The 27,465-nt window shown below is 37.9% G+C and overlaps 1 protein-coding gene across 10 annotated transcripts in view; it reads right to left on the minus strand.

The window, feature by feature from the left end:
- Nucleotides 1-27,465, minus strand: part of NRG3 (neuregulin 3) — a 1,082,617-nt gene that overhangs the window by 145,611 nt on the left and 909,541 nt on the right. The gene's annotated exons all lie outside the window — the stretch shown is intronic.

Consider the following 27,465-nt stretch of genomic DNA (forward strand, 5'->3'; position numbering starts at 1 on the left):
TAAATCATGCCGCTGTCCCCACAGAAAACTTTCCACCTTGCCTAGCATGCCATGTAAGTCAAACATTAAAGATCCAGCCCCATCCTGCTTCTCCAGCCCCACCTCCACATTCTCTCTCCAATTCTAAAGCCTCACCTTGCTCACGTGCAGTCTGGTGAGTTTCATTCACAACGACTCACTTTTAAACACAACCAGCTCTGGAATGCATATCTTTTCCCACATAATATCTCCAATAGAAATAGTCTTTCATGGAATCTTTTATATTTATGTACTCTAGGTTCATCACACTCTATTATAGTTCTTTGTTTTCTTGCTCATCTTCCCCCAAATGACTATAAGCAACTTAATAAAAAAAGCCATGCTTAGTATGTCTTTATATTACAGATCCCAGGACAGTTCCTGGCACAGCGAGAGTATTTGAGTAAATAAAGAAAAATTAAATAGCTGCATGGATTTTTGAAGTTTTACTCAATGTGACCTCGGTTACAGGTAGTTCCTTCTATCCTGTATTCTTTTGTCCGTTGCTTCGGGGCAGGGAGGTCTTAGCAATTAAAAAAAAAAGTTTGTGAGTTGCAAAATCCTTGGCTCAGAAGGAAATGAAATATAAAATACTAGATTTGATGGTACAGACAAAGAACCAGGCTCCCCTGCAAATTAATACGTTAAAGAGTTTCTAGGTGAAGGGAAGAAATGGAGGAAAGCCAAAAGGGCTGAGAGGTGACCTTCAGAAAAAAGTATGCACACTGCCGCTGCCAAATCATGCACTTCTCACCATCCCAGTGCTCCAACTAGAGGAAGTGAAACAGCTTCCCAAACAGGGCTGCCTTGAACTTGCTAACTACAGTCCCTGGAGGCAGCAAGACCAGAGTACCCCATGTCCACTGCTCTCCCAACTTCAGCTTTACACTGAAGGATGGGATGCTAGAGGATCCAGAGAGATGACCCTCAGATCCTCCAGGGTGGGTAGCAGCTAGGCACGTCAATTTATTCCCCATGAACCTGATAGGCACAATCACTGAGAGCCTGACATACATGAGCTAGGAGGTTGGGAAGACTACAGTCTGCAGCAATGGCCTCTGTGGACTAAAAACATGGCAGTAGTGAGGACATCTCAGCAGATTCCAGCATGAATAGACAAGGGCACAGAGGATTTGCCCATCTACCACCTCTTGCAGCTGCACCAGTGCCTGGGCACTGGGTAAACCACACCTCTTTACAGAACTGTGACGCTATCTTCAGGGAACAGGGGTCAAGGACGAACTGTGATTACACTTTTCTCTAACCCAATGAAATGGAACTTGAGATAGAAAATAAGGAAATTTAAATAACGAAGATAATAATATAGCTTAAATCTTTGAGGGCTTATTCTAAGCGGCCATTTATCTATACACTTTGCATGTCTTAATTAATTTAAAACCTATAGCAATTTTATGAAGTAGTTGCTATTTTTATTCCCATGTTAGAGATGAAACTGAGGCACATAGAGGTTAACTAGATCCTTCAACTTGTGACTAACAATGCTGGGATTCAAACCCAGGTTTCAAGTACTTACTTACTCTTTGAACCCATGACACAAATGGCTTTGTATACACATCTACTCCACATTTTTTAGACTGACATTTGTTACTGCTACAAAATCAAGAAAGCTGATTAGCTTATTATACTGCAATATTAGATACAATTACACTGAACTCAATATAGTCATGTTATCCCTAAATTTTACTTTATTTAAAAAATTTTGTTTTAAATGGGCATTTCTTGCTGTTGCAAAAATTGGAATATACGATAAGGTAATTTGCATGGTTACTAAACAATATATGCAAACAGCTAGGTGCAAAGAAATTTTCAACAAATTTTGTGGGACTTCAAGCTATTTAAGCACTTACTATTGAATTATTCTTGTTATGGGCATTTGCTGTTATTAAACCAAACATTTTTACTTACTTGATGTCAAATCAGCTTGAATTTTTGTTTTAAGGAATTTCCTTTTCTTCATATTAATAGATGGATGTAAATCCTAGATAAGGGGCTCAAAGCCATAGGAGATTAAAATAATGACATTTCCCCCCTTGTTCAAATTGAGCCTTCTCTAGGGAAAATGAAATTCTTTTGCTCATTGCAGGGACTAAATTGTGACCACAGCTCACTAGGGTCCATAAATGAATGTCACTCAAAGATATGAGTAGGAGGAATAAATTATGTGTTGGCTGATGACCCCATTGCTCTGGATGGCTTCATGACTGTAGCAAGCCAAATTCTCCTGGACACCAACTTCATTTACTCCTTCCAGTACTAACATTCAATTCCCTCTCCTTTACTGCTTCTCTTAAACAGAAACTTCCTATAGCATCCTCCATAGATTTGGTCTCCATTTCTCTGTCAAGCTTCCTGTTGTATTTGTGATGCTTCACCTGACCATTCACTTGCCTATCTCATCTTGTCCTCCACCACCTTTCTGGCACAAACCAGCTGCATCTCACACCTGGAAGGTTTTAGCACATTAGCCTTCCTTGACTTCTCTGCTTCCAACTCTGCCCCCCTCCCCACAGTCTCTTCCCACACAGCAGCTGGAGAGATCCTTTGAAATTTTAAGTCAGATCACATTATTCCTTTGCTCAAAAGTCCCTCCCATGGCTTTCTATGTCACTTAGAATAGAAACCAAAGTTATCATCAAAATAAAACACGGACCTACACAATCCGCTCCTCCATTAAATCTCTGACTATACTGCTACCATTCTCTGTCCCTTATTCTAATTGAACCACCTGGCCTCATGGCAGCTCTTCTAACCCAGAAGCACTCTTTTTCCCAGGAGCTATGGACTGGCTGTTCCCCTGCCCTTAAATGTTCTTCCTCCAGATATCAACACAACTCAATCCCTACCTCCTTTCACTTCTAATGTCCTTTTATCAGAGATCCTATTACATAAGACGGCATGTTTTATCTCCTTCCCCCTAGTCTTCTTTACTCCTTAGACTTTATTACTATATGCAACATTATCCTATCTCTTCATTGCTTTTCTATTTCCCTCCCTGCTCCAGACTAGAATGTAAAGTTCCAGGAGGGAGGGGCTTCACTTGTGTATAGTTGCTAGGGCTGCCAAAACAAAGTACTCCAAAGTGGGGTAAACAGTGGAAATGTATGGTTTCACAGTTCTGGAGGCTGGAAGTCCGACATCAAGGTGTCAGAGGGAGTTCTGGAGGCTGGAAGTCCGAGATCAAGGTGTCAGAGGGGTTAGTCTCTTCTGAGGGCTGTGAGGGAGAATCTGTTCCATGCCCCCCTGTTAGTCGCTGGTGGCTTTCTGGCAATCTTTGGCATTCCTTAGCCAAAGATGCATCACCCCGACTCTGCCTTCATCTTTACATGATATTCTCTCTCTGTGGACGTCTGTGTTCAAATTTCCCCTTTTTATAAGGACACTAGTCATATTGGATTAGGGCCACCCTGATGACGTCATTTTAACTTGATTACCCCTCTACAGACTCCATCTCCAAATGAGGTCACGTTCTGAGGTACTGCGGGTTAGGACTTCCATGCATGAATCTTAGGGACACAATTCAACCCATAACAATACGTTCACTGTTTTATTCACTGTATCCATGATGTTTAGGACAATGGCTGGTATAAGGTAGGTGCTCAACAAATATTTTTGGATTGAATGAATGAAATTCATCACAGTGAAACCCAGGTCGAGTCAATTTATCAATTAATATTTTTCCAGCTCTGTGTGACCTTTTAACCAAATGAATCATAATTCTAACAGACACTGCTCTTTTTACTGCTATTCTTCTTACTCTACATATATATATGCACATATATATTTTACATCAATACAAAATCACATTTTAATTATTTATTTAAACCTTTAGCAAGAATTTGCTAAATGCGTACTCTATAACATGTTCTATGATGCCTTGTGTGGGTATTAGAAAAATTAAAAACAACAACAAGAAGAACAAAACCCCCTCCCCCAGATTCTGTAAGCTGAAAAAATAGTCTCTAAATCCAGATTTATCCAGCTTGATATCTCTGTTTCTACCAATCAAACCCATGGACTAAGTATTGGGGATACAAAAATGTTGAAGACATGGCCTGTGCCCTAAAAATGGTTTCAGTCTAGGATGAAAAAATGCAATCTCTACCATCAAAAGGCATTGACCACATGACTGGCTAATGATGAACAAATTTATGTATTTATTTATTTATTTTGAAATTGACTTTCTAAGGAATATATTGCTTGGTGGTACCTGGACGAATGTTGTATGCTGGAAAAAGATACTATCATTTGATTACATGGGCTTTAATTCCTGATTTTGTCCTTTAGTAACCTCATGTGACCTCAGGCAAGTTACTTATTAACCTTTCTATCAATATGTCTCAATGTCTTCATCTATTTAAGAAATAAAATGTGTATGATTTATAAAATGCTTAAATTAGATAACATATCTAATTTTATAGGCATTTCTATTTGCCTACTTGATATCTATTCTCCACTTTATCATAATTTTTTCATCATAATTTTTTCAAAGTGTTAATGTACTCAGATTAAATACTCAATTTTTCAGCCTTCCTTGTACCATTTACGGTGGCTCTATGACACAGTTCTGCTGTATAGCATTAGAATAGATAATTTCTAGGTTGTCTTTCAGCAAATCGCTTTCTATGGGAACACTTAGTTAATCATTTATTAAAAGATTTAGCCATTTGTTAGGTGCCCTCCTCCTCCTTTCAGCCTGGAGTTGGATGGCACAGACTTCCTGCAATTATGAGGCAGCCAGAATGAAGATGGAAGCCACATGTTAACATGGTTGATGAGAATAAGTTAAAGATCTAAAATTCCAAGGACACTTTGTAGTGCTGTACAAGCCCCAGACTCCCTATACCTCTGTACTTCTCATCACTTCAGACAAATAAAACCCCTAGTTTACTGAAATCATTGTTTAATTGGGTGTTCTGTTACTTGCAGCTGAACACAATTTTAATTGCTAAAAGTACAAGCACAATCTCTCATACATAGTAGGCATGCATTTGTTATGTTTTATTTGGTTGTATTTGAACCATAAACCAAAAAACAAACTACTACAGAACTCAATGATAATTTTAGATTCATGTTGCTTATAAATGGACATATTTTTTCTAGAAACTAAGTATAAGCTGTTATGCCATATTATATGCAATTCTTCTTATAATTCTTTATTTATTGTTTTATCATCTTTATATTGTGTGTATATATGTGTATATGTATATATGTGTATATACATACACATACACACACACACACACACACACACATATAACACCTTGGTATTATTCTTATAATCTTTAATTCCTGCTGGTTGGTCTACTTTTTCAAGTAGAGACTCTTCTACCATTGAATTTTTAGCAGTCCTTCATGAATTAACATTAAACAGCCTTCCTCTTCCAATTCTGCTTGATATTGAATAATTATCATTCAGAAATCCCTCAAAGTGAACTCTATTTGTTCCATACACATGCATTTTAATAGACCTTTGGAAGGCAGCATCATGATCTGCTGCTATAATTCCCCAAATTTCAGAATGCTGATAATGAATATCTTCTTAGCATTGTGGGCTGGATTATCTTCTCTTTCAGGGATGCTTCAAGTCTCTTTTCTTTTGAATCTTGTGCCAAGTTTGCCTGCCATCTCTTTCTTCTCTTGTAACCACAACCCATGGGTTAGAAAAAGTCCCATGAATGTTCTGCTCAATAAAGAGTGCTCATTCAAATCTTAGTGGGTTCTGCTGCATAACTAAAAAGATGATTTTCAATTCTCTAAGTTGTTCTGAATCTATAATCCCACCCAGGAAACAAGATGAAAATGTTAGTTGGAAATCCACCTCTCTAAGGGTAATGATGAAGTACAGAAAAACTAGAGAGTGTTTCTCAACTTTGGACTGTCAAACATCTATATTAGAATCAGCCAAAGTGCATGTAAAAATGCAAATTCTATAAGCTGTATATTTAATAAACTCTCAGGGTTATTCTTATGCACTTTCAGTTTGAGATCTACTAAATCCTCAGTGTGTGTGTGTCTTTGTGCGTGGGCCTATGGTAGCTTAAAGGTTAGACTGCATTAATATTCCTTCTCAGTACTTTTTATGGTTGACTCTCACAGAAACATTCAAAGTGGATAAAACAGAACATCTACTGTCTTGTGTATTTCTCATTTCAAGCGTTTCATTTTTCTTTTGCTAAAATATTTACACTCTTCCACGTCAACTTTTCTCTGTTGCATATTTCAAAGACCTGAGGCAAATGTTACGTTTCCTTATTCTTTTCTTGCTTCTTCCTCTTCCAAGTATATCCATTTCCCTCAATTTCTGCCCTTCTATCAAATATTTATTAAGATGTTTAATACCATTGCTCTCTTTTTGCCTGCCCAGGCATGTTTTAATCCCCTGTGCCTTACATGTATAAGCGCATTACTGACATTTTTCTTCCAGCATCACAACTTATTTTGTAGATCAGCAATTTCCCATTTTCAATCATAATATATATGTGAGAAAGGAAATCATTTGGCTTCGTCAGGAAGACATTTATTGAGTAGGAAAATCCCAACGGACGATTGTCAGTATTTGTGACAGCGAGAGCAATGTTGCAGCTCTATCAACTTAATTTTACTCCCAGATATCAAAGGAAAGAAGATAGTTAATAAGTATTGATCACCCATTAAGCAAGTTATGCATTAAGCACTGTCACTTGTGTATATATAAAACTCAAAACAAGCCTGTAACATTTGAAGTTCTTTCAATTTCTAGCCTATGTTTTGGAAATTTGATAAATGGAAGTGATGGAATCTGTCATATTAACACTGCCTTAATTAACCCCTCTTTGTCCTTTAGGGGAAACATTTCCTTTATTTTGCAAAAAGTGTCTCAATTGGCTTTTTAGCTATTCTAACATAAATACAGTTCTTTATTTGAAATGGGGATTGCAGAGGGCTTTTGGATCCTAGAAGATAAACTATTTGTACTACTACGTAAAAGCTTACTGAAGTTATAGACAGAATTGCATCTCTAGAGATGGTTTCTCATCTAGAGATAAGAACATGGAATCTCGACGAGGTTAAGTAAATTGCCTAAGATCATATAACTGGCAAATTATAGTGTGAATTTGAACTCAAGTTTGTGATTCCAGATACATTTTGCATCTATAAGAGGTATTCAATTACTTTAGTGAGGGCAAGGTCAGAACTCAAACCCAGTCTTTTGTCTCCAGAGATAGCCCTTTTCCCTGCACAGAACTCCGACTTCCCAAGAACTTCTTTATATCTGGGTAAATACACCCTGTAGCAGTACTGTATCAACAGGGCCTAAATGCAGAGTCCATCATTATGTATAATGAGACTTAATTAGAAAGAGGCACTAAAGGAAATGGTTTTGAAGCAAATAAACGAGGTACATAAAAAGAGTCACTCACCAGAACATATTAGCTAGCTAGCTCGTTTTTATAATTTCTGCCATTGTCTGTGATTTATTTTACTTCACTGATATGTAGAAAATGACCTAAAGTCCCAGTTATTTACGGTATTGATGGTTTTAGTTAATTTATCTGTGTCTTTATGTATGTTTCTCTACAGATCTCTTCAACCATGACAAAAGATATATTGGAAGTTGCCATTATAATTATATAATTGTATTTGTATCAAGCTCTTTTTTTTTAATCTAATGTATTTTACCTTATATATTTAGTTGCTATGTAGATTGGTTTATATTGGTTAATGACAGGTTATCATCTTGATATATTGTGCTTTTCTTATTAATTAGTGTCCCTCTTTATCTTGATTCATCCTATTAACTTTACCTGGCAACTTGCCTCTCATTAATACAGAGACTCTCTTTAAACTTTATGCTTTCCAGTTTTTTTTAATATATTTGAACAGTATCTCTTCCCAACCCTTTATTTTGTACTTTGTTATCATTAAAGTGTGTTGCTTTTAAAAAGTACATAGCTGTGCTTTGTTTCTATCCTTTAATAGGAGAATTCAGTTCAAATATATTTTAATAAATAATATGTTAAATCTTTAGAATTTCTTATATTTATTATTTATTTTATCCTGATAGTTTCTTTTTTCATTAGGACTTTGACAAATATGTTTCAGAGTATAATATTCTGGATGCTTGGGATATGTCAGTGAACAGAGCAGGATAAAAAAAAAAATTCCCATGCGGCAGACAGGGCTTTTTATTCATTCAAACCATCTCATTTTCCTCTTGATCACAGAAAGACTAAATTTCCCAGCCACAGTTGCAGTTAAGGGGAGCCATATTTCTGAGTTCTGGCCAATGTAAGAAAAGGGATATATTCTAGTTCCTGGACTGTTTTAAACAATTCTCTGACAGCCCTAAAGGGAGGAACTTCTAGATGGGTTCTGATTTTCTAAATGGGTTCCTGATCTGCTCTGTGACCCTGTGGAGGCCAGCACTCATTCCCATCCCCGCCAACAAGCACAATATTTTACCATGAAAAAGAAACAAATTTTTTGTGTGTCAAGTAGTATAAACTTTGATTTAGTTTGTTATACGTGATAGTTTGGTATATGTGACATATACCAACTTGGCTAGGCTACAGTACCCAGTTATTTAATCAAACACTAACCTAGGTGTTGCTATAAATGTAATTGTAGATGTGGTTAACATCTGCAATCAGAGGGCTTTATGTAAAGATTATCCTCAATAAGGTGGATGGGCCTCATCCCACAGTTGGCTGAAGGCCTTAAAAGCAAAAACTGAGATTTCCTGCAAAAGAAAAAATTCTTCCTCAAGACTGCGGCATCAGCTCCTGCCTAAATTTCCCATCTGACAGCCTGCCCTACAGATTTCAGACTTGCCAGTCCCCACAGTAACATGAGCCAATTCCCTTAAATAAATCTCAAAAAAATGTATAAATTAGAAATGATTATATAATAAATGTTACATACATGTATGCAATTATATTAATTATATAGAAACAGAAGAAACAGACAAACAGAACCAGTAGGGGATATATCCATATCTATATTTATATCTATCCTCCTATTATTTCTATATATTCAGTGATTTTCAAATCTCACTTTTTAAGCTGGCTGGAGATAGTGAATCTAACAGAGGATGCTAAGGCCCTGTGTGGAATAATATATATTCTGTTTCCCCATATATCTGGGGGTTCTGTTTCTCTGTAGAACCCTGACTGATACAGATTTTGGTATCAGGAGCTGGGTATTAGTTTCTTAGGGCAGCTGTAACAAATTATTATAAACTGGGTGGCTTAAAACAATAGAAATGTGTTCTTTCACAGGTCTAGAGGCTACAAGTCCAAAATTAAGGTGTTGATAGGGTCATGGTCCCTCCAAAGGCTTTAGGAAATACTCCTTCCTTGTCTTTTCTAGTTTCTGTTGCCAGCAATCCTTGGCATTCCATGATTGGTGGCTGTATAACTCCAATCTCTGCCTCTCCTATCACATGGACTTCCTCTCATGTCTGCTTTGTATCTCCAAACCTGTTTCTTCTTATGAGGCTACTGGTCATTGGACTTGGGGTCTACCCTAATCCTGTATGACTTCATCTTAACTTGACTACATCTGCAAAGACTTTATTTCTAAACAAGGTTACAGTTACAGGTACCAGAGCTTCAACATGTCTTTTGGGGGGAGAGGTTTCAACCCATAACAACATAGCCATTAGCATAATCCGATTAACACAGAAATAGATAGCAGGCTTGCTCCTATATACTTAAGTGATCTTCAACCCTCATCATTTTAAGCTGGCTGGAGATACAGGATCCAACAGAGGACACTTAGGCCCCAAATGGAACAGACAGCCCTTAATGACACAAGAGAAAAATAAACCCTTGTTGCGTTAATCCACTGAGATTTGGGGTTTACAGCAGTTAGAATATCCCCTTTAATAACTCTGGATTTGTGCCTTTTGCATTCTAAAAGGGCAAGATATAAAGTAAACAAAAGACAAAAGCAAATCATATACCCTGCTTTATCAAACCTGGAACACTACTGATTGCAAATGATGACATAATCTAAACCCCCAATTAAATGATCTATTATTGATTGTAAGAAATAGTCACATTTTAGAGATGTTAAAGTACATATTTAAAAACATGTGTGTGTGTAAACATATGTATTAGAGTGGACGGACTGAGGGTATGATACAGTGTGATAAGTGCAAGGGGAAACAAAGTAGAGAAAGGCCTAGGTGGGATAGGGAGGGGTTATAATCTCATTAGGCCATGGAGGTGCCTCAGTGAAAAGACAGCCATCTGAGCACGGCTTGAAGGAAGGAAGGAAGGGAGATGGCTATGTGTATATCTGAGGGAAGACTTTGTCTTTTTTTTTTTTGCCAGTTTCCTACAGTTACTATCTGCCCCTTTACAGAAAGATTTGCCAACGCTGTTGGCCTAAGTACTGTACTCCAGTTAGTAAATTTGTTTTTCATATAGGTATAGGCTAACAATTCTGAAATTCTTTATGTGCATATTAGAAATAAACAAATAAGTAAATGTGCCAAAGGTAACAAATCTATGTTTTTCATTGTTGGAGAAAGAAGTTATGAATAAGGAAAGTGGGGAAGGCTAGAATGAATAGTAGGACCTTGGACTGGAATTGGAGAAATCAGTATGAACTCAATATTTTTACCATATAAATACAGATAGGTACAAATAAGCATACAGTGGTGTTTGGAAGGATGTTCGCTAATTCTTTTAAAATATTTATAACTGAGTTGTAGGATTTGGAGTGAGATTTACTTTTGTCTTTATATATATATATCCACATATATATATACATTTCCATATACATATATTTATAATTTTACATATATATGATTAAATTTCATAATAACTATATGGCATTTCATAAAAACTGTAAAGACATTTACAATTTTGAAACTCTAATTTAGCGTTGGAAGATGATTTATAAATCAATTTTGGGAAAGAAGAGCAAGCAATCATATAATTCAATGATATCTATATTTTTATACACACATACAGTAGAAAAAATACTGAAAGAAAAAAATGCTTACTTATTACTTATCTCTTGCCGATGGGATTGTAGATAATCTTTTGAAGCTTCTCTTTATTTTCCAAATTTTACACAATGAACACATATTGAGATTATAAGCAGAAAATCCTATGAAAGTCTTCAATCTGCATTTATCTTATGGACAAATTGCAGAAGTTTAACATATGGCATCAAGCTTCTAAGTGGTGATAAAATGTCAGTTTATTAAAAACTCTATTTTCCTGACCTAAGAAGTATTGTTACTAGCTGAATATTAAAACATCTTATTCTCGTTGTAAGAAAAAATGGTAATCTTCTCAGAGATCATGTTATAGATTTGACTAATTATAACTCAAATTTCAAATATTTGCTAATGCAAATCCTAATATAACTTTCACTTTGGATGAGCTCAGTGATTAGGCAAAATATGTAGAATATAAAGAAAAATATTATTTTTGTTAAAACAGAGATTAAATGCATCCAGTGCTAGGGTATTAATGAAGTAAATATACATAAATGTTTTATTTTATACACTTTAGTATTGCTTTTTAAAAAAATTGTATGAAAAACAAATTAATGATCAGATATGTAGTAAGATGTGATATGTTTTTTATCTCAATTTTCTACTCTGCACCAACTTCTCTAAATTTGTTGAGCATGAATCTGTCATCATGAAATAGACAGATGCTCCCTAACTCTCATTTCAATATAAAGATATGGACATCAATTGTCACACACTATGAGATGTTTTAAAATGCCCACTTTGAATGTCATCATGAATGCTGCCAAATCTCTTCTTTCTGTCTCTGTAGAAGTTCCCTAGGGAAATACAGAACTAGCAGGTATATAACTTAATATACTTGGACATTCCTGTGTCTATGAAATCTAGTCAACCTCTGTCATCGTCTGGTTCTGTGAAGAGTAAAATGAAGGAGGGAGACCATAAGATCTCTGTGGCTCTGCGATGCTGGGCAAAATGCTAATCATTCAGAGCCAAGACATTAATCCAGGTCATCTGACTCCAGGTTGGCACCCTTTTTTTTTTTTTTTAATCTCCTCATTCCATTTCCTTTGATAATTTTTGATGCTTAATATTCTCCTATACTCAATTCGAAGCCTGAATTTTTAATATGAAAGTTTAAAAGAAACGGACATAGAATACAACAAACGTGGGTATGGAGGATGTTATCCTGGGATGGGCTGATTCTGCTCAGACACAATCCAGGGATATGAAATTGATGTCTCCCCTGCCTGGGAGTGTGGCGGGGACTGAGAGTTGCTTGCTGAATGTCTTAGCACAATCTTACATCAAGACCATATGTTTGCTCTGATACTAGAGGGTGTATGAAATGTTGTTTCTGACTGTAACTGCCAAAGGTAGCGTCAGGAAGTCAGATGAAAATGACACTGATGATGGAAGAATCCAAGTTTCAGAACAAGTTGGATCCCTGAGAAAAACTGACAGCCTCCTCCTGCTGAAAATCCCTCTTAATAACCTATCAGACTATTTTTTAAAATCCTTAACACCTCTTGAAGTACAGTAGGAACAAACTGAAGGTGGAAATTATAGCTCCAAACAACCAGAGGAGAATTTCAAAACATGGGAGTGGCTCCACTTGGGTTTTCAACACAAGCAGCCTGATGCAGCTGGGGCCCGAGAAAAAATGACCACGCCGGTAATGGGAATACTGCAGTGGGGCAGCTGGGAGGAACCCGATGCTCAGCATCTCCTAACCACCTCACCCAGCCTCTTTAATTGGCATTAAGTAGCAAGCGAGCTTCTTTTCAGGTAGAAGGGGTGAGAGTGGGCAGCTGGGCAGAGGAGCATGGCAGCGCCTTGGGTGGCTGATGATATTCACGACGAATGAAGACCACTCATACTGGAAAGACTAGGTTATTCATGCTATTTCTTTGGCTCTGCTGACCTGTGCTTTTTTATTAAGTTCAGTGTCCTCCTTGTGATTTTCCTCAAATACCAAATGACTCTTGTCTATCTTTATAGGCAATTCACTGTTACTCTACCTGTGACGTTCACCAAGAGTGGTGACCTGGGGGAGTAGCAGTTGTGTCCATGGGAGTACACCTTGGGACCAAGGCCAGAGAAAGAAAAAGGCCGATGACCAGAAGAGGACTCAGTATTAGTCTCACCAGCAAGCAGCTTAGTAATTTAAGTTCTTCCAGCTACAAAACTAAATTGCTATGTGTTCCAGGGCAGGGCTGAAGATAGATGAAGAAATCATTGGGCTCAGTTTTAGGAACAGGCAGAGCTGAGACCACCAAAGGAGGCACAGCCTGAGAGCCCAGAGCTCTCCTTCACAATAGCATAGCTCTCTCTCACTCCCTGTTGGAGCAAACTCACAAGGCTGTAATCATAATTGATGATCTGGGCATGGTATACCCAGGGCGACAGAACTACCAATTTGTACTTGCTGATCTATGCTTTTTTTAAAAAAAAGGTGCTGTATATCACACAAAGGAACAGACAAAGTAATTGGCTTTATTATTTTTCACAACCTGGCTTCACCTCCATTCTCCAGTGTGAAGTGGATTGAAGGACAGGAATATTAAACCGGCTGTATTTTTTCTCTTCAAAAAATACACTCAAATTTCAGCATATCACTCCTTCCAAATAACTTAATTTGGAGAAAAGGGAACAGCTAAAAGATCAAAAATGGAATATTCTGAAAAATCTTACAATGTACATGCCATGGCACATAATGTTTTAAGAACCATCGAGGTGTTACACCCGGGCATGGCAGGGTTAACTGCAGTGGTGCATCAGTGGGCAGGGAGACCTTTGGACTTGGAACTAGACTGGTGCTGAGGGTTTAACTGCAGCTGGTGTTGATGGGAGGCCATCCAGGAGGGCAGGTGGAACATGGGTTGCAGAAAGTACAGTGTTATTAGGTAACTGGTGGGAGGCCAGGCAAGCAGTTGGCCTCAGAGAAGCCCAAACAGGTGGGCAGAGGGAATACAGCTAGAAGCAGCATGACTGAGAGATCCAGGCTAGCAGCAGTGTTAGTAGCATCTGTCAGTGGACAACAGTACCCTACCTGGGTACTGGGTCTGGGTCGGGGTTAAGACTCCTTAACTTTGTAGGGTTGAGAGGAACAAAATAGCACCTCAGGCCTAAAACAGAACAGAATGAATAGAATGCTATATAGATGTGTTGAAGTTCCATATTAAAAAGAGAGTGTGAGAATAGCTGAGAATTACTAGATGACATGGGTGGAGGGCCTAGCAAACGTCTCTAAATTATTAGGCATTCAATACATTTTAGTTTCCTTCCTGACTCCCTTACCTCAATAGTAGCATACCAGATTAAAGGTCAAGGAAAACTTTAGAATGAAGAGCGTCTCCTTTCTAATAGAATGGTATCCCTGATGTCCAAGTAACCCAGCTACCAGAGAGTTCTAATGAAACATATCCACGGTGCCTTAAGTGAAAAAGAGCCTCGACAAGGAGACCAGGGAAAGGGGAAAATGGTCTCCTTGGATTTGTGTGTGAGCCACTCACACTCCCCACCCCACTGGCACACACACAACAGTTACATACCTACATTTTTATTTCTGTCTGCCCTTAACATGACGTCTTTAACACATTCTCACATCACTAAATATATTTTTCAAATGCATAATTTTATCATGATAAATATTCCATCATGTGGCTACACAGTTATTTATAGAAACAACCCTTCTCACTGTGTATTTTTGAAAGAGTTGCTGTAATAAATAACCGTGCAATGTTATTACACCTTTGCATATAACCCAGCATGGGGGTTACTGAATCATAAATATAGACTCCTTTAATATTGCCATATATTAATATTGCTATATATTGCCCATCTGTATTCCAAAAAAGTTATGCCTGCCACTAACAGCATCTAGAGGACAATAAATTTCAGTTGGGTTTAAGGGAAACAGGATGCTTGGGCTGATCAGCAATGAGGAGGAGGGATATTTAGGCTGAAATGATTTCAGTGATGGGTTTGAGACCTTGGCCCAAGGTCCCAGTTGAGGCACTGCTAAGTAAGTCTCTATCTCCACAGACTAGCTCCCCTCAGGTTAGGCTGATGGAGGGTCAGAGTATATGCATCTTGGGCAGGGCCATATTTTAGTAGAATTTAATTTTTTCAAACATTCCCAATGGTAGTAATCCAAATTTATTTGGATTTCTAACAGAATGTTCCTTATAAAACTCTCCAGCACCTACTCCTATCAATGTACTACAAAGGGCAAAAATAGGAGCTATCAGGCAACGTCTAGAAGGCAAGCCTTCTTGAGCATCAGATAGGAAATAAAACAATTTGGATGCCAACAGGTGAAAATAGGTCCCCTCTTAAAGAAAAAAACAAAAAGCTCCCAGGGACGGGGCAGGGACATAAATGTAAGTCTTGAGCCTAGATATAAGACAAAAAATAAGCAATGGGCTCTATGGCTAACACAGATGCATTCAAATTCTATTTGTTTTGCAAACACTGTTCCAGTCAAATAGAATATATCAGCAGGTGGAGTCAGCCCAAGGACTCAGCCATTTGCAATTTCTGTCAGAGATTTGAATGCAATTGTGGATTTACTCTGTTACAGTCTTTTTTCTGACTCTTCCTTTCCCTTAATTTGAACCATACCATAGCTTTAGGGACCAACTTTCACATGACAGTTTGCTTAAAAGCATCCCTTCAACTCCCTTTAAGGAATTACTTTAATTTTTGTGGCAACACAAACTGGAAGACACAAGTACATTTCAAAACAGAATACAGCATCAAATGAGGCTTTGCAATTACAAAAGATCCTCATGTACTGATACATTATCTTTTCTGAGCATCATAACCCTTATAGGTGGATAATATTATATTTATAGGTGAGGGATAAATAAAAATGCTATTTAACATGTGGCTTGCAACTCATAACTTCTAACTCCAAATTTTCTAAACTCTCAGGTTTTCAATCGCCTCTGCATCTTGAAATATAGTTCACAAATACATTAAATTCCTTCCATGGCTTCCACTGGAACTAAATATTGAGCTACTACCCTAGAAGGGAAAAATACTTTATTAATTCTGTTGGTTAAAGTTCAATATCCTAGACTTAGTTTTGGACAGCTCTAGGTCCATTAGATGTTAGTGGAAACTACAAGAGAAATGGGTCTGTAGACTAAGAAGTTTAAGAAACCCCAGGGTTGATGCAAAGTTAAACGGTTTCTTACTATAGGATGATTCTGAGTTTCTAATATTTTAATGTGATGTGTGACTCTCAAAATAGAAGAGCTTCCAGTTTCTGCCTCATCTACAATTCAAAAACAAGTCATGGAATAAAAATGGGAAAATACCATGTTGACATTAATGCCACCTTTACTTTGACCAAAGATCACCATTAGATAGTATGAAACTCAGCTCTCTCATGTGAAATGCAAGCACATTTGTGGGTCTGTGGATTGGGGGGTTGGTTTTATTTATGGCCACCTGCTCCCACTTGTTCACCTAGAGGTGAATCTCCACCTGGCTGGGCACAGTGGTCACTCCTTTCCTAGAAACTTGGCACCGTCTTAGAGACAAACCAACCAAAATGCCGCCTTTGACTACCTTTGAGATTAGGATAATTTATTAACTTGGAAGTAGCCAGTTCTGTCAAAGTCATTAATTACAGTCAATGTTAGTTGTAATCACACAACCAAAGAAAAACTTATGGATCTAGAGGTATTAATCTCTAGGTGACTCCCAGACTCCAAAATATAATCCAAACCAATCCCCCTTATCTATCTGCTGACCTGTCGTCCGGCAGTTGTTTCTCAGCTTCTCAAACCATGGCTCAAATATCTCTAATAGTTCCCTAGTCCTTACCAAGTCAACACTGGGTACTTCAACTTGGCTTCAAGGCTAACCTTCATTTGACTCCAATTTACCTGCTCAGCTATATAGTCTGTTATGCTTCAAAATATCTAATCAGTCAGGCTGGTCTTATTGCATCGCTAAGGCTTTGATTATGTTCTTCCGCCAACCTGGAATCCATTGTCTTCTCTCTGATTGTACAAATCCCAAATTAAACTTCTTACAGAAAATCATTTCTGAGTATTCCAGACCCAGTTTGGTAGGTAAGTAAATGGTGACGCAAGAAGAAGTTCAATTATTTGTTCAAGCTCAGAAACCAGACACATGGCAAAGGCAGGGCTGGAATCCAGGGCTGCAGAGCTCCAAAATCCTGCTCTCTCCCTCTGCACTGTGCTTCTCTCAGGTCCATCTTTTAAAAAGTCACTAGAGTTACAGTCACTGAAAATTGTGTAAGACTTTCTCAACAATGCAGGGCATCAAGAAACTGTACATAAAAGGCAAGAAAAAAATTGAATCTGAAATCCTATTATCAGGGAAATCATGGGCACATGCTTAAAATCTAAAACTCTGCAGCACACACCCTCAAACTTAGAAGAAAAACAAAATTTACTAAAAAAAAAAAAAAATCTAATTTTCTCTATAGAACTGTACCTCAAGACAAATCTTCACCTATGGCGGAACCGTTTATTAAATGTATTCCTATCATGTTCTGCAGAGTGTCAATGCCCTTCACTTCTGATCAAATGCTCAACGTAGTAGCCGCAAGACTGTCATCTGAAGAGACAGGGAAGAACCTGGGTTATGTTGGCGTCTGATTTAATTTTATTCCTTTGCCAGTTAAATTTTGTGTCTGTTTTCCCCTTAGATAACTGCTCACAATCTTATTTTGCAGCCTCATACAAGCTTTCATGATTTGGAAGAGTCACATTTCACTCAAGTGAGAAATCTTACCTGCGATTTAAAAAACTGAGTAATGGCAAAATTCAAATTGATGTCTGTGAATATTAGAATATTCACATTCTTATAATTGCAAAAGTTATGATAACCTCACATTTACTCTAGATCCTGAAAGCCAGATGGAAAAAAACATCTAAACCTCTAAAAACAGAGGATAAAAGAGCACCCAGGAAGGCAGGTAAGGTCTGGCCACTTTACCAGCCATGGGGCTTAGGACATATGGCTTAATCTCTCTAGCCCATTTCCCAATCCTTTAAAAAAAGGACTTAAAAAGGACCTGCCTTCTAAGAAGCTTCCTACTACATTTTTCTCTCATCCTATGATTAGGCAGGGGCAGTAGTAAACAATGTCAGAAAATACTAATGGGTACGTATATCTCATTTGGTTTTGGATTTCTAAATGACAATGAACTTTGTACATTCCTAGTGGGATTTTTTCATAAACGAATATATTTCATAAAAGCTTCTTTCGCTAATGCTTGCTCTGCCCAAGGCTTGGCTAGGCTGTTCCCTCTCCTGGCTCTACCAATGACCCTGGCCAACTCTGGTTGGTCTAGGAGAAGCTTCTGCAGAAGATAGCCAGTCTTCTCCCTAGCAAGGGAGCACAGAGTTCCAGCGGAATTGTCCAGTAACACTCCTTCACAGGGAGGCAGAGAGGTGTCCTCCAGCTGATGGGACAGAATCTAAAATACACTTTAAAAGAACCCACGCAAAGAATTAAAAAAACTCAGAGAAAACACAGGACAATATTGACAGTGGTTGTCATTGCACAGTGACACGACTGGGAATGTATTAAGTTTATAATGATATATTTAAATTCAATGAAACAAAGGGGCTCCCATAAAATTACTTTTAATAGAAAAATATGAACTACTTTATTTTTTATTTCTCTTGTTTAAATTGACTCTGGGAGATATTTTGCTATTTGAACCTATTATATCTCTGCTTCAAGTGAATTAACTATTGTTTTGGTTTCAGGGCAAGGTCAAATTGATTTATGAAAGCTATTCTGAGATTTTGCTTTTAAATCTTTCAAAGCATCAGAAATAGCAGAATTATCACAGATACGGACAAATGGTTACCATTAAATTTTAAAATCCACATTCTGCTTCAGAACAAGGATTTCCTTTTATTTCCACAACCACTAAAATACCTTACAGGATCTCTCCCTTGGGTTATTCCTCCCAAAGGAGCTGAAGGATGGGGGTAGCCCACGCTGCCCAAGCAGCACTTGAATATATCCCTTCCTAGGAGTCAGCTGCTCGGGGCCAGGTCCTCACTCAATATGAGAAAGACTTGCCTCTGACTCCCAGGGCTTTAATGTCTGCAAACGAGTGAAAGCTGAGGCATATTCATCCTTGGGTTGCTTTCTAATAACTAGATGTTGTCACAACTTTATGAAAAAAGCTGCATGCCCTTTTTCTCCTCTGCCCCCACTCACAAATGTCTTTCAGTAACTCACACACATTTTAACAGTATTAAGCCACCCTGGAAAACACTCAAGCAGTTTGCTGTAAGAACTACGTCCCAGGGCAGGGAGTGGTCAGGTTTGGATCCTAGACAAGGTCCTGTTGCTAATTCATCTGCAACTTAGGGCCAGTTGCCACCCTCCTTTGAGACTCAGTTTCCTTTTATGTTAAGTGAGAGTGTAGTTGATTACAGTATGTTTTATATCAAACTGTCTATGATTATGAGTCCCAAATGCTTGCAAAAGCTTGGAATAACTAATCAAACTTTAATTTAGATATATAAATGCAAAAATACTCAATTCCAGTAAATTGTTGACCAAATCCTGCCCTCTCTTGCCCTTTTCCCTTTAGACTTTCTGAGCATAAAGCTTACTCCATGTTTCAATACAATAAGCTAAACTATCTCCAAAGTGACAATCAAGCTGCAAACATCAACACCACATAATGTATACTAAATATACTAATAGGGTTTTCTTTTTAAATAAATCAGCAGAAATCCACTCCATATTGCAATTAGCATATAAGAAGTAAGCAATTTTACAGCCTGGACCAAACAAGATTGTGTTCATTTTTCATATAAAAGGCTTATCTTTATAATATTTAATTATATGTTACATAATAATAACTGCTACGGAAAATGTATTAGCTTTCCCCCGCTGCAATACATAAATAAACAGATATGTAACTTGATCCGATGACATGTTTTGAACATTAACTTGACTGTGCTTTGATCTCTGTGATTGAAAACTTTCTTCTATAGAATAATGTAGTCTTTGGAGCAAAGTGGGTGGCATAGACTGAATGTTTGTATTCCCCTAATATTCATATGTTAAATCCTTAACACCCAAGGTACTGGTATTAAGAGATGGGGCCTTGGGAGGTGATTAGGACATGAGGGCAGTGCCCTCATGAATGGGATTAGTGTCCTTATAAAAGAGACATCAGAAAACTCCCCTGTTCCTTCTGCCATGCATGTGAGGACATAGAGTAAAGAAGGCTGTCTCTGAAGCAGAGAGCAGGCTTTCATCAGACACCTAATCTGCTGGTGCCTTGATCTTGGACTTCTCAGCCTCTAGGACCATGAGAAATAAATTTCTGTTGTTTATAACCCACCCAGTCTGTGTTATTTTTGTTATAGCAGTCTGAATGGACTAAGACAGTGGGGAATGGAGAAGTCTTCCCTTGCCAGTACACTAAGGAGCTTCTATTCTCCAGGCCTCCCTTCCCTTGGGAGGGATGCCAGACCTCACAAATCTACCAGGGACAACTGTGCTTATAGTTTGCACAATGTTCCCAATCATCATATTTTATTTTCATATTTATGAGTCAACTATCTGATTCCTGGGAAACAAACTTGAACTCTGTAGGGGATTTATTGGGGAGTGAACTTGGGAATGATACCTGTAAGGATTGGGGCAAACAGGACTGGGCAGAGGCAGAAATTATCGCAAAATGGATCACAGATGTAAATGTAACAAATAAAACTATAAAACTCTTAGGAAAAAAAAATAGGAGCAAATCTTTATGGGAGTAAATCTTGGGTTAGCCAACAGTTTCTCAGACATGACACCAAAAGCATAAGCAACAAAATTTTAAAGAAGATCAAAATTAAAAATGTTTGCACTTCAAAAACATCATCAAGAAAATAAAAAGGGGGCTTCCCTGGTGGCGCAGTGGTTGGGAATCTGCCTGCCAATGCAGGGGACATGGGTTAAAGCCCTGGTCTGGGAAGATCCCACATGCCGCGGAGCAACTAGGCCCGTGAGCCACAGCTACTGAGCCTGTGCGTCTGGAGCCTGTGCTTCACAACAAGAGAGGCCGCGATAGTGAGAGGCCTGCGCACCGCGATGAAGAGTGGCCCCCACTTGCCGCAACTAGAGAAAGCCCTCGCACAGAAACGAAGACTCAACGCAACCAAAAATAAAAATAAATAAAAATAGACACTATTAAAATCTTTAAAAAAAAAAAAAAGAAAGAAAATAAAAAGAAGCCACAGAATAGGAGAAAATATTTTTAAATCATATATCTGATGAGGGATTTGTATGCAGAATACATAAAGAATTACAATTCAACAATAAAAAGACTCCAATTAAAATTAAAAAAATAGGGGGATTTGGTTCCAGACGGCGGAGTAGAAGGATGTGCTCTCACTCCCTCTTGTGAGAGCACTGGAATCACAACTAACTGCTGAACAATCATCAACAGGAAGACACTGGAACTCATCAAAAAAGATGCCCCACATCCAAAGACAAAGGAGAAGACACAGAGATGGTAGGAGGGGTGCAAGCACAATAAAATCAAATCCCATGACTGCTGGGTGGGTGACTCACAAACTGGAGGACACTTATACCACAGAAGTCCACCCACTGAAGTAAAGGTTCTGAGACCCACGTCAGGCTTCCCAACCTGGGGGTCCGGCAATGGGAGGAGGAATTCCTAGAGAATCAGACTTTGAGGGCTAACAGGATTTGATGGCAGGACTTCGACAGGACTGGGGTAAACAGAGACTCCACTCTTGGAGGGCACACACAAACCAGTGTGCACATCGGGACCCAGGGTATGGAGCAGTGACCCCATAGGAGACAGAACCAGACCTACCTGCTAGTGGTAGAGGGTCTCCTGCATAGGTGGAAGGTGGCTGTGTCTCACTGTGAGGACAAGGATACTGGCAGCAGAAGTTCTGGGAAGTACTCCCTGGTGTGAGACCTCCCAGAGTCTGCCATGAGCCCCACCAAAGAGCCCCATAGGCTCCAGGGTTGGGTCGCCTCAGACCAAACAACCAACAGGGAGAGAACACACCCCACCCATCAGCAGACAAGCAGATTAAAGTTTTACTGAGCTCTGCCCACCAGAGCAACACCCAGCTCTACCCACCACCAGTCCCTCCCATCAGGAAACTTGCACAAGCCTCTTAGATAGCCTCATCCACCACAGGGCAGACAGCAGAAGCAAGAAGAACTACAATCCTGCAGCCTGTGGAACAAAAACCACATTCACAGAAAGATAGACAAGATGAAAAGGCAGAGGACTATGTACCAGATGAAGGAACAAGATAAAACCCCAGAAAACCAACTAAATGAAGTGGAGATAGGCAACCTTCCAGAAAAAGAATTCAGAATAATGATAGTGAAGATGATCCAGGACCTCGGAAAAAGAATGGAGGCAAAGATGGAGAAGATGCAAGAAATGTTTAACAAAGACAAAGAAGAATTAAAGAACAAACAAACAGAGATGAACAGTAAAATAACTGAAATGAAAAATACACTAGAAGGAATCAATAGCAGAATAACTGAGGCAGAAGATAAGTGACCTGGAAGACAGAATGGTAGAATTCACTGCTGTGGAATAGAATAAAGAAAAAAGAATGAAAAGAAATGAAGACAGCTTAAGAGACCTCTAGAACAACATGAAACGCAACAACATTCACATTATAGGGGTCACAGAAGGAGAAGAGAGAGAGAAAGGACCCGAGAAAATATTTGAAGAGATTGTAGTCGAAAACTTCACTAACATGGGAAAGGAAATAGCCACCCAAGTCCAGGAAGGACAGAGTCCCAGGCAGGATAAACCCAAGGAGAAACACGCAGAGACACATAGTAATCAAACTGACAAAAATTAAAGACAAAGAAACATTATTGAAAGTAACAAGGGAAAAATGACAAATAGCATACAAGGGAACTCCCATAAGGTTAACAGCTGATTTCTCAGCAGAAACTCTACAAGTCAGAAGGGAGTGGCATGATATGTTTAAAGTGATGAAAGGGAAGAACCTACAACCAATATTACTCTACCCAGCAAGGATTTCATTCAGAATCCATGGAGAAATCAAAAGCTTTACAGACAAGCAAAAGCTGGGAGAATTCAGCATCACCAAACCAGCTTTACAGCAAATGCTAAAGGAACTTCTCTAAGTGGGAAACACAAGAGAAGAAAAGGACCTACAAAAACAAAATCAAAACAATTAAGAAAATGGTAATAGGAACATACATATCGATAATTACCTTAAATGTAAATGGATTAAATGCTCCAACCAAAAGACACAGGCTCGCTGAATAGATACAAAAGCAAGACCTATATAAATGCTGTCTACAAGTGACCCACTTCAGACTTAGGGACACATACAGACTGAAAGTGAGGGGATGGAAAAAGATATCCCATGCAAATGGAAAGCAAAAGGAAGCTGGAGTAGCTATACTCATATCAGATAAAATAGACTTTAAAATAAAGAATGTTACAGGAGACAAGGAAAGACACTACATAATGATCAAGAGATCAATCCAAGAAGAAGATATAACAATTATAAATATATATGCACCCAACATAGGAGCACCTCAATACATAAAGCAACTGCTAACAGCTATAAAAGAGGAAATCGACAGTAACACAATAATAGTGGGGGACTTTAACACCTCACTTACACCAAACGACAGATAATCCAAACAGAAAATTAATAAGGAAACACAAGCTTTAAATGACACAACAGACCAGATAGATTTAATTGATATTTATAGGACATTCCATCCAAAAAGAGCAGATTACACTTTCTTCTCAAGTGCCCACAGAACATCCTCCAGGATAGATAACATCTGGGTCACAAATCAAGCCTCAGTAAATTTAAGAAAATTGAAATCATAACAAGCACTTTCTCTGACCACAACGCTATAAGATTAGAAATGAATTACAGGGAAAAAACTGTAAAAAGCACAAACACATGGAGGCAAAACAGTACGTTATTAAATAACCAAGAGATCACTGAAGAAATCAAAAAGGAAATCAAAAAATACCTAGAGACAAATGACAATGAAAACACAATGATCCAAAACCTATGGGATACAGCAAAAGCAGTTCTATGAGGGAAGTTTATAGCTAGCTATACAAGCCTACCTCAAGAAAAAACAGACATCTCAAATAAACAATCTAACCTTACACCTAAAGGAACTAGAGAAAGAAGAACAAACAAAACCCAAAGTCAGCAGAAGGAAAGGGATCATAACGATCAGAGAAGAAATAAATGAAATAGAAACAAAGAAAACAATAGCAAAGATCAATAAAACTAAGAGCTGGTTCTTTGAAAACATAAACAAAATTGATAAACCACTAGCCAGACTCATCAAGAAAAAGAGGGAGAGGACTCAAATCAATAAATTGAGAAATGAAAAAGGAGAAGTTACAACAGACATCGCAGAAATACAAACCATCCTAAAAGACTACTACAAGCAACTTTATGCCAATAAAACTGACAACCTGGAAGAAATGGACAAATTCTTAGAAAGGTATAACCTTCCAAGACTGAACCAGGAAGAAATAGAAGATATGAACAGACCAACCACAAGTAATGAAATTGAAACTGTGATTAAAAATCTTCCAACAAACAAAAGTCTAGGCACAGATAGCTTCACAGGTGAATTCTATCAAACATTCAGAGAAGAGCTAACACCCATCCTTCTCAAACTCTTCCAAAAAATTGCAGAGGAATTTTATGAGGCCACAATCACCCTGATACTAAAACCAGACAAATATACTACAAGAAAAGAAAATTAGAGACCAATATCACTCATGAATATAGGTGCAAAAATCCTCAACAAAATACCAGCAAACAGCATCTAACAACACAATAAAAGGATCATACACCATGATCAAGTGGGATTTATCCCAGGGATGCAACGTTTCTTCAATATACGTAAATCAATCAATGTGATACAGCATTTTTAACAAATTGAAGAAGAAAAACCATATGATCATCTCAGTAGATGCAGAAAAGGCTTTTGACAAAATTCAACACCCATTTCTGATAAAAACTCTCCAGAAAGTGGGCATAGAGGGAACCTACCTCAACATAATAAAAGCCATATATGACAAACCCACAGATGGGTGAAACCCATCTTTTCACCCTCAATGGTGAAAAACTGAAACCATTTCCTCTAAGATCAGGAATAAGACAAGGATGTCCACTCTCACCACTATTATTCAACATAGTTTTGGAAGTCCTAGCCTCGGCAATCAGAGAAGAAAAAGAAATAAAAGGAATACAATTTGGAAAAGAAGAAGTAAAACTGTCACTGTTTGCAGATGACATGATACTATACATAGAGAATCCTAAAGATGCCACCAGAAAACTACTAGAGCTAATCAATGATTTGGTAAAGTTGCAGGATACAAAATTAATGCACAGAAATCTCTTGCATTCTTATACCTTAATGATGAAAAATCTGAAAGAGAAATTAAGGAAACACTCCCATTTACCACTGCAACAAAAAGAATAAATTATAAAATACTTAGGAATAAACCTACCTAGGGAGACAAAAGACCTGTATGCAGAAAACTATAAGACACTGATGAAAGAAATTAAAGATGATACCAACAGATGGAGAGACATACCATGTTCTTGGATTGGAAGAACCAATATTGTGATAATGACTATACTACCCAAACAACCTACAGATTCAATGCAATCCCTATCAAATTACCAATGGCATTTTTTACAGAACTAGAACAAATCATCTTAAAATTTGTATGGATACACAAAAGACCTTGAATAGCCAATGCAGTCTTGAGGGAAAAAAACAGAGCTGGAGGATCAGACTCCCTGACTTCAGACTATATTACAAACCTACAGTAATCAAGACAATATGGTACTGGCACAAAAACAGAAATATAGATCAATGGGACAGGATAGAAAGCCCAGATATAAACCCACGCACCTATGGTCAACTAATATATGACAAAGGAGGCAAGGATATACAATGGAGAAAAGACAGTCTCTTCAATAAGTGGTGCTGGGAAAACTGGACAGCTACATGTAAAAAAATGAAATTAGAACACTCCCTAACACCATACACAAAAATAAACTCAAAATGGATTAAAGACCTAAATGTAAGGCTAGACACTATTAAACTCTTAGAGGAAAACATACGAAGAACACTCTCTGACATAAATCACAGCAAGATCTTTTTTGGTCCACCTCCTAGAGTAATGGAAATAAGAACAAAAATAAATAAATGAGGCCTAATGAAACTTAAAAGCTTTTGCAAAGCAAAGGAAACTACAAACAAGATGAAAAGACAACCCTCAGAATGGGAGAAAATATTTGCAAACAAATCAGTGGACAAAGGATTAATCTCCAAAATATATAAACAGCTCATGCAGCTCAATATTAAAAAAACAAACAACCCAATCCAAAATTGGGCAGAAGACCTAAATAGACACTTCTCCAAAGAAGACATACAGATGGCCAAGAAGCACATGAAAAGCTGCTCAACATCACTAATTATTAGAGAAATGCAAATCAAAACTATAATGAGGTATCACCTCACACCAGTTAGAATGGGCATCATCAGAAAATCTACAAACAACAAATGCTGGAGAGGGTGTGGAGAAAAGGGAACCCTCTTGCACTGTTGGTGGGAATGTAAACTGATACAGCCACTATGGATAACAGTATGGAGGTTCCTTAAAAACTAAAAATAGAATTACCATATGACCCAGCAATCCCACTACTGGGCATATACCCAGAGAAAACCATAATTCAAAAAGACACATGCACCCCAAAGTTCATTGCAGCACTATTTACAATAGCCAGGATATGCAAGCAACCTAAATGCCCATCAACACACGAATGGATAAAGAAGTTGTGGTACATATATACAATGGAATATTACTCAGCCATAAAAAGGAATGAAATTGGGTTATTTGTAGAGATGTGGATGAATCTAGAGACTGTCATACAGAGTGAAGTAAGTCAGAAAGAGAAAAACAAGTATCGTATATTAACACATATATGTGGAACCTAGAAAAATGGTACAGATGAACTGGTTTGCAGGGCAGAAATTGAGACACAGATGTAGAGAACAAACATATGGACACCAAGGGGGGATAGTAGTAGGGTGGTGGTGTTGCTGTGATGAACTGGGAGATTGGGATTGACATGTATACACTAATATGTATAAAATGGATAACTAATAAGAACCTACTGTATAAAAAAAATTAATAAAATAAAATTTAAAAATTCAAAAAAAAATATTTGAAGAAACATTTGTCCATAGACTATATAGAAATGTAGATATGCAATAAGCATATGACAAAAACGCTGAATATCATTAGTTATTAGGGAAATACAAATCAAAATCACAATGAGACACTACTTCACACTCACTAGGATCGTTAGAACCAAAAAGACAGATAACAGCAAGTGTTGATGAAGGTA

This window comes from Balaenoptera physalus, assembly GCF_965194825.1.
Source record: "Balaenoptera physalus genome assembly, chromosome: 14".
Taxonomy (NCBI): Eukaryota; Metazoa; Chordata; class Mammalia; order Artiodactyla; family Balaenopteridae; genus Balaenoptera; species Balaenoptera physalus.